At 37.4% G+C, this 9,603-nt stretch overlaps 1 long non-coding RNA gene across 1 annotated transcript; it reads right to left on the bottom strand.

Annotated features, from left to right (window-relative positions):
* Positions 1–299: 299 nt before the first annotated feature.
* LOC125873548 (uncharacterized) lies at positions 300–1,410 on the bottom strand. The gene is made up of 3 exons (XR_007447208.1): positions 1,385–1,410; positions 517–578; positions 300–418 (listed from the first exon to the last, which is right to left on the bottom strand). It is a non-coding gene; the product is annotated as an uncharacterized LOC125873548 (long non-coding RNA).
* Between the last annotated feature and the right edge of the window lie 8,193 nt (positions 1,411–9,603).

Raw genomic sequence — 9,603 nt, 5'->3', positions numbered from 1 at the left:
ACCAGAAATTGATCCAAAAGGTAAAAATAAATAGTTGATTCTTGAGAGGCTAACATTGTTGGGGGGTGGGGGGGGGGGGAGAAGAAGTTCTTATGTGCAGTACCGCATAATATGTTGCGATCAAGTTAAAAAAATCATTCAAAGATACCTTTTTCGGGGTTAATATGGCCTTCTTTACTATGCATTTCTTAGGGCTTTCGGGTATGCCACGTCGCATTCCAGATTATCCAGAAGAGCTACCGGTGATCAGGAAAATGATTCAAATTATATGCTTCTGGGCTGCATACAATAGCTGTTACCTTTTCAAATACAGGGAATTCAGCTTTGAACCTGGTGCATACAGTTTGCTGAATCTCCTCATTTGTTCCGGTCTCTTGCCACAGGAACTGGTTACAAGAAAATGCTAAAATTTCAAAACCTGAAATAAAACTTTACTGGTTATGTTTATGCCAACACAATATGGTTTAATATAAATTCATCATAGATTAAAATTGAAGAAATAGACGAATTCACAACCTTGATCTTTGTACTTCTCATACAAAATATTCAGCTCCTTGTAGTTTGAATCTGTTAAACTACTGCAAGGGAAAAAAGATGCCACAACATAGGTGAAGACTGGAAAGATTGCCTTTAATAAATTTTCATGATTCATTCCCTATTTATTAAAGTATAAATAATAGCTATTTTAAAACTTCAATAAAGCAACAATACCATTGACCTAAGAAAATAGAGGCACTTACCAATTTCAGAGTGGGGAAACATACAAACACTATAATTCTCTTATTCAACAGTATAAGGTGCACATCTAGTTCTCATTAAGTTAAGCTTTTCTTGAGCATGTAATTATTGATATTGTGATATATCATCATCAATCAACATCAACAACTAAGACAGTCCAAAACTATGTGAACACTAATCTCAAATTTTCATTATTGCTTTCTTTGCAAAAAGACTATAAGTTAAATAAGTTTAAAGAACCTAGTATCAACCTCTTTAGTCAGGGAATCCCAGAAAAGAATGCAGGAGGATCAACGTAAATTAAAATAGAAAGACACCTTTAAGGTAATTTTCCAGCTAGCAAAAATACGCAAAGACATACTAATAAGAATAACATAAATTAACCCCAAAATGAGTACATATAGTTTGTGGCAATTAGCATTATCATTGTACAATAAAACATAAGTGCACCTAGTAGCACAATATTTGACATAGTATTCACTATGAAGAAGTAACTAGATCTTAGTCGCACTTATATAACTCATATAAGTCTAATTAGTGAAGCAATTGACATACTTTTAAATGGAAACCAAGTTAACACCTGATTGCAACCATCAATCAAGACAAAAGGAAAAAGCCAAGACAGAAACTAGATTACTTCACTTACCATTTTGATGCAACATTGACAATAAGAACTTTTCCCTTATAATTGCTCAAACGTACCTCATTTCCATGTATATCCTACATTTTCAATCTCGTTAGCAAGCTTAAAAACCATGTTCTAATATAAAAAAAAAAACTTCACACATTACATAAGCACAAGAAAAAGAAAACAAGCCATATCCATATATATTGATCTTCTGATAGTTGCACTGCATTTGTCAATATCTCAACAACTATGCAATCTCTGAGTTGTCCACCAACAGATTCTACGCATGACTCAATCACACAACACCCACTTTTTTGGGTAGTAATTGCAAAACAATTATTTGCAATTTCATAGAGAAGAGACAGTAATATGCAGATAACTTGTGAGATAGTTGTTTCAGGCGAAAACAAAAGTTAAACAGAAGCACTAATCAAGCTAATGGAAGAGGCATGCTACAGGGGAACACCCGACACCTTAGACAGAGAAATCGGACATGAGAGTGATTGTAAGCAAGGATTTATTTATATTCGGCAAAAAATATGAATAAGGTGGAAATATATAAATTACATTCTAGTAACAATATAGGAATGCAATAAAAGAAGAAACACTATTCTTGAGGGAATTGTGCATAACAACAATTTGCAGAGATGAAGAATAACCAACAAAAGCTAGTGTAATTTAATTTACTGGAAACAACAAGAATTTTCATTTTCTTATGCCTAGTCCTTTGAACCAAGATTATATATGTGAACCTTTTCTTTCTTCACAGGGTATTCCATCTACATAGATTTATCATTTCATCTCTATCAAGTTTATATATAATAAAATCATAACTCTCATGTTACATTTTATTGGTATCTAACTATTTATAAATAGTAAAAGTTAGTTGGTCCGTCAGAGTACACAATCAATGAACTAACCTCTAATCTCAAATTAGAAGGAGCAAGCTACATGCCTGCACTACTCAACACTCAGAATATGCAACATCTTATTCTTATACACCAACTTACCAACTACACAAGCTTATCACTTCAACAAATGCTAGCAATGCAGAATATGAATCAAGATCACGAAGCATGAGGGAGAAGCGAAGACAACACTATGTACGACCAAGAAATCATCCCCTTCATATCAGAGCAGTCCATTAGACATAGATGTGCCAAACTTGGTGCAAGAGGTTCTAAGCATTCTCGACTAACTAGTCCAGACCCTATGGATAAGGAACTCACTGACGATAGACATGCCCGAAAATGTAGAAAAGAGGTTCTTAAACAAAGTCCGAAAGGATGTAATCGAATCAAATGATGGGTGTAATACTACAAAAAGCTAGAATCCCAAAAATCAACAACACAAGAAAATCAAAATCCACCCCCACTTAATAATCCCATATGCAACAAATTCAGACTTTTATAGGTAGAGTGTCTACCTGATAAACTCTATTCCGACAAAACCCTTTCGATGTGATGAAGCTTTAGGATATCATCTTTCTTGTTCTGTTTAATAATTTAAAGGAAAATTTAGTCGTACTCTTTGAACTCATTTATCCCCAATTTTTCAAGAAATTTCTGAACTTTCTCATTCTCTCCACCATTGTAGTCTCTGGTAATTCTTATGCTTCCACCAGTTTCCAAGAAGATTGAGTCGATTGTCTCCGCCAGATGCCTTATCTCCTCCGTTTCTCTTTTTTTTGCATTGCCCTCGATAGGTGAACAATGATAAATCGTAAGAGATTTATGTATGTCGGCGACAAACAAAGAGAAAATCATGAATGGAGCTAAAAGAGCTTCGATTTGGAAATTTCGTTTCTCAAAAGACAGTGAAAAATCAGAGAAGTATTTTGAAATCGTTCTTCAATTGTTTTGTGAAAATCATTACTTTGTGTTTTGATTCAACAAATACCTGTTAATTTTGGAGAAAATCCATTTTTACAAAAGCCTTGAAAAGTTTCAGATCTAGGGCAAATAAAATCTCTTTTAGAGACTTGGAAATATAGTTTTATTGTTTATGAATTTTCTTTTTGACCAAATTAAAATGGGAGGGAGAGTGAATTTTGTTGGAGGGAATATAATGTTTTAGTGAAAATTATAAGGTCGCACTTGGTAAGTGTTGTTTTTATAATTATAAAAATAGAACACTTTAAAAGTATAGTCATATATATAAATAGATGTGGCCAATTATATCATGATGTGAAAACGCTTATAAAGTGTAGCCTATACTATTAAAGAGAATATTTTACAAGTGTTGCTAGTATTACCGTGGTCAAAGGCTAAAAACTAAGGCTACACTTTTAAAGCGTAGCCTTAAAAGGCTTCGCCAACACTTTACAAGCGTTGTCTTGATTTAGTGTGGCTTTAGGCCTAAAATGTTGTAGTGAGATTATAGTCCACAGATATTAGTAATTATAATAAAGCTTAAATCAAAATTAAATTAATACTAAAGCAAAAAAAATAATCAATTCAACACTAAGAATGACAATAATATTGAATATTTGTTCTATGGTTTTACATTGGTTTATTCAAATACATAATCTAATTTTAATTTCCTTTAATATTTAGTCATATAACTAATACTTATTAAACTTATTTTAGCATGATTTAGTACTTTTAAATTATGATCATTTTCATTATGACTTGTTAATTTGCAATATTTGTTTTATGCGATTTCTTTATTATTATTTTTTGTTGAATATTTTAGTATCATTACTCGTATAATATTTTGTGTTATTTTCTTAAGAAACACCTTAGATAGTTGTATTTTGGTAGGACTAAAGAAATATTTGAAGTACAAGTAAATTATATGTTTATATGAATACTTTTTCTAAAAAACCTGAAAAAACCCAAAAATCCAAAAAACCCAAAAATACCCGAAGTTGAAAAACCCGAGTTTTATTGGTTTGGTTTATAGATTTAAAAATCCGACACAAATGGTTTGGTTTGATATTTGATAAACCCGAACCAACCCGGCTATGTACACCCCTAGGTAGCAGATTAAGAAAGGTCATGTTTTCATCAAGTTTCTTCCAAAGAAAGGTAAGGCTGAAGGGGTGTTCAAAAGGGGTTCACACACTCTCACAAGGTAGGCCACAAAAGAGGTATATATCAAATTGGCTCACACTCTTCGAAGTTGTCTAAGATCATATCAAGAGATAACCTTACTTAGTCAACTGGACCAACGGGGCAAATTCTAGGTGTTATCATGCATGGTTCATAGTAAGCTCATCACACAGGCATCGACACGAAAGTCAAACAAGACTCCACACTTTCACTAGTATCCAACGTTCATCACAAGAGAATCAATTCGATAATTGGCTAGTCACAACGAGATGCAAAGAGTTCACATATTGACTATGTAACTTCACTTGGTCTCATCGTAGTTGCACATTCATGTTCGTTCGATTATAAGCACTATTTGAGTCATCGATATTGATCAAATTCGAGACTCAAATTTGTTGAAGAACAGCCACATTCAAGTACATACAAGAGTGGGTGAAAAATTTGGAGGGGTCTAAATCATATACAATTTAAAATAAAAGGAGCCACAAGCTCAAACATCCACAAGAAGCAGTGTAAAACACAAAATTATGATTCACAACCCAATAAGAATATTGCACACAAAGGTGGGCCACACCTCACCACAATTAAAAACATTTGTCCTAAAATGCAACTAACATAATATCTATAATTTAAAATAGAGAAAGACAGAGAGGGAGGTAAAGAGGGGATCCTCTCTAAGCAGTCGCTCCATCTGTCTGTGTATCAATGCCTGGGGTATCAGTTTGGCCTCGGGCCTCAGTACTCTGGGTCACACCAGAAGGACCAGCTCCACTAGAGACAACAAAATGTGTATTTGCCATGGAAGCCTGTACAACCTTATCTATCATAATTGCTTCAGTCTCTTTCAGGTCATCATCTGCAGAATCTACAGTTTCCTCGAGCATTTCCTCGTCTGTCTCTGCCTCCAACTCAGGATCAACTATCTACTCAACTCTATCCTCATTTCTGGTGGTGGCCGGAGGCATTTCTGGCACATCTGGGATCTCTACCGTTCCTAAGACAATGGACATATCGGTGGCCTTCAACTGATCCACATCAATCCTCAGAACAGTAATAGCGACCTTTAATACTATCACCTCATCTATGGCCCCTTTGTCACGCTCACACACCGCTATTCTAGCCTCAAGGGCGTCAATGGTAGCTCTCATCGGTGTCACAACATCAGTCAGGGCAGTCTGAATCATGCCTGGAATGGGGGTTTCTAGGTTGGCAGCCCGACGATCAGCACACTGGGCAAGCTGTCCCATTAGGATCAAGGATGTCTGAGTGATCTGAGCATGGGATGCAACAACAGTTGTTCTGGGCTGTAACGCATCAACATAAGAACTTGAAGTGTCAGCAAGAGTGGCAGTGGAAATAGATGTACTTGAAGGCCCAGGGGCCGGAGTAGGCAAAGATGCCTTTGTAGGTATGAATTTAGTGGCCGTAGTTTCATTCTACTTCTTCTTCGCCTGATCCTTAAGATATTCAGCTTCGATCCTCCGTATATCAGTATAAGATATGGGCATCAATTCCACATCCTTCTTGGCATCTAGAGGTACCAGAGCTCGTTTGCACAGTTTTGTGATCAATACTAGAAGGGAAACAAGGTCTGGTGCTGCCTTGCACGCATGAGTATCTCTGAAGCAATGATCGTACCCAAGTTTATTTGAGTTTCCTCTATGATGCAACCCAGGCAGACTGCCTTAGTAAGGCGATGAACTGACTCATTCTGAGATGGCATAATTGTTCTGCTGATAAAACCGAACCAGAATCTTGCGGCAATGTTCAGATTTTTCTTTTCAATCAGAGCTCTTTCCTTCAACCACTTCGAAGAATCATCTTAAATTAGTAGGGAAAACCACTCTTTAATCCTATCCAGCATCTTTTTTCTGATCAAGTACTAGCAGTGATCCCTAATATTCTTGGACATGCCCAAGACTGCGTTGATCGCCTCACTATCACACTTCACCCTCTGACCTGTAACAACCATGTAGTCAACTTCTTTGAAATTTGCTGCTAGCTGCTTTTTCTAGGGTATTAGTGCACTGTATGAACTGTAGAACTGTCTTACCTAGTTTGGAATATAAGGACCACGGGGTTTGGTGAAGATTTGGAACTTTTGGTGTTTCAGTCAATCCATTATTTCCATGTACCTGTCGATCACTCCATCTATACATAGTCGTTTCTCCTCAAGAATTGTCCTCAGCCCTTCAATCTTTAATATGTTCATTGCCTTGGGATGAGGCCCTTGTATTGGTGGTGCATGCACCATTGCCTGCTCTGGAACTGGAGGAGGAGAGGTGGTCGCCTCAAGGGTTCTGATCCTAGATGGATCATTCAACTTTATAGAGCGTAGTTCTGCCCTACGTGCTACTACCAGTTCATCATCATCTGACTCCATAGTTTGGGGTTCCTACTGCTCACCCTTCGCGTGACAAGTTTCTTCCAGCAACTTTAGATCTAGCCATTTCTGCAAAATATCGGGAAGGAGTTAGAAAACTTTCAGCTAAAATCACAGAAAAGAAAGTTCAGGAAAACTTACCAACACGATCGGCAAGTCACCTAATTGCTTAGGCGGACTCGATTGAGCTCGCAAACAGGATTAGCTAGAAAAGTTGAGACAAGTTGGCGATTGGAAGATTATTCGGTGGGTCGTTGACGAAATTCAACGAGCAAGAGTTAGTTCGCTGAAAGTTATAGTGCAAAATGAGTTCAGGGGTGCAGACTAAGGGTTATCAAGAAAAACTTCGGCGAGTGGCTGAACACCTTTGGCGACTTTAGGCTTGTCGCCGAAAGTTACAGAGCCAAACAATAAGTATAACATGAATTGAAAGGCGAGATGGAGACATTAGGCGAACCGCCGAGTGATTCGGTGAGCTCGATCTAGCTCGCCAAATCACTTACTGTGCCTAATCTCAATCCATATTCTTGAAGTCAACTCCGCAACCCCCGAAATAAAATTAAAGTGTGCACAACTCAAATTGCAGCAGAACCCATAACACCCAATGCCTCGAGGTACTCAGACTTCTACAGATTCAAAATCAACATCAAGCAAGCACAACCCTATGAACTCTTCTTCATTTTACACAAAAATTAGCAAGATTTCAACAGTAGTACACTACGTGCAAGATACTCAAATTATAACAGGCAAACAAACATCCTGAGACTACTAGAGAGGCCCAGCATACCTCAACAGGGTAAAATCAGTTGCATAAGAGTACAAATACCAAGAGTAAATGTGGGGTTTGAAAAACTAACCTTTTCGGCAGATTAAATCAAGACTGTGATGCTAGGCAGCAAATTAATCCAGATCCAAGCACCAATTAATCAACTAAAAAACTTACAAGACGTAATTTTTTTGGAAATATTAAGTAGGTGCGATTTTGCAAAGGTAGAGAGTGAGGAAAAATGAAAATGGTTGAAAGTTTAAACCATTGACTTTATAAAAACTATCCAGATCTTGCCCATTCAGTGACATTAGTAAAATTCTCCAAACTACTCAGTGACACGCCGAACTTTCACTTACCTCGCCGAATTGTATGGATCTCCAGTTAAATAAGGATTCACAACAGTGGACTAATTCACGATTTCCTAACTGGTCAGTGATCCACCGATAATTTCATGAGTCCGCTGAGTTTTATAGAGTCCAAATTAAATTTTTCTTGAATCCAGCGGCGAGTTAGGTCAAGGCCGCGGACCCCTTCGGCGATTTGCCGACTAGGCCTTTATCTCGACAGTTCTTGTATTTTTCCAATACTTTCCTCACTTTGTCCTACACATTCAACACACCATTATTCTAAAATTACACAAAAATGAAAAACCTTGGGTTGCCTCCCAAGAAGCACCTTAGTTATAGTCGTGGCACGACTTCCCCACTTAATCTTGGTTTGTGGAGTGGAGACGAGACATCACATGACCCATTTGGGTTTCTAGCAGTTGAATGGCTATGAAATGGGAAGCAATTATCTCATTCAACATAGAAACATTCTCTTTTATCTCAGTTAACACCTTGTCATGACTTTCGACCATGTGAAGAATGAGTGAGAGCATCTCTGCTATTTGTCCAGCCTCATTTACATTAGGCTTCATATGCTCCGAGGGGGAATGTACCGGTCCTTATTTTTGTCTGGCGCTTCCAATTCCATGATCTTTTTGGTCACTAGATCCAGCTGGGTCAACAGTGTGGCCAAAACATTGTCCTTCTCAGTCTCTTTGTTGGTCATAGCCATGTTATCAAGGAGATGGGCTGCTATTGCGTAAGGTAGTCATCAGAGACCCCTCAGAAATAATTCATTAGCCATTCTTCTGTTTCCTGGGCCAAGAATTTTGTAGAAGCAGTCCAATAGCACGTTTTCTGAAATTCCATGAGTTGGGTGTTGTAGGAAGATTGACTTAAATTTTAGCCACAACTTATGGATTGACTTCCTCTCCAATTGTCTGAAACTTAGGATGTGATCCCTTAGGGACATCATTCTCAGAAGAGACAAATCCATTTTATCAACATCTCTATCAGACATGCTCCACTGTCCTATTCAAAACAAACGAGCAAAACAAAGCTAACAATTAAATAAGTAGAATTACAACTAAGGGGAACAAAATTTTTACTAAACTAAAAATTCTCAAATAACACCACTCCCCGGCAGCGGCACCATTTTTGACTTCACAGATCCGGATAGTACTTTGGTTCAAGTGCCAACGATCACGTGTAGTGACATAACCCAACCAAGGGTTGGGATCGTTCTCACAGGGAGTGGTTTCGAGAATCAATAGAAAAATAAAATTTAGTTCTAATCAGTCATAGCTATAAACATTATCGAATACAAACATGCTAAATCTAAGGGGTGACACAAGCATCAATTATCAATGGGGGTTTATATTAATTAACAACTAAAAAGAGCAAAAATATAAGGAAACATGATAGGGTGACGGGATTCTTGGGATGTGATAGGAATACGGGTTAAACTAAAATATCGGGTACATACTTTTGCTAGAAAATTGTTGAACATTTCTGACTAGGCTAGACTATAGAGGGGGTAAATTCTCTCTCGAGCAACTTACCCCGAATCAATTCAGTTTCTCTCAAATACCGAGTTGCCGCATTAAGCACAACCTCTGCCTTTGCCCATTCACTCTCTCGAGCTGAATGTGTGGGAGAATGACTAGGATTCACTCTCTCGAGCTAAACCCATGTCGACTCAATAC

This window comes from Solanum stenotomum, chromosome 1 (genome assembly GCF_019186545.1).
Source record: "Solanum stenotomum isolate F172 chromosome 1, ASM1918654v1, whole genome shotgun sequence".
NCBI classification, from domain to species: domain Eukaryota; kingdom Viridiplantae; phylum Streptophyta; class Magnoliopsida; order Solanales; family Solanaceae; genus Solanum; species Solanum stenotomum.
The sequence above is the reverse complement of the archived record's forward strand: the minus strand, read 5'-3'. Positions and strand labels throughout refer to the sequence as shown.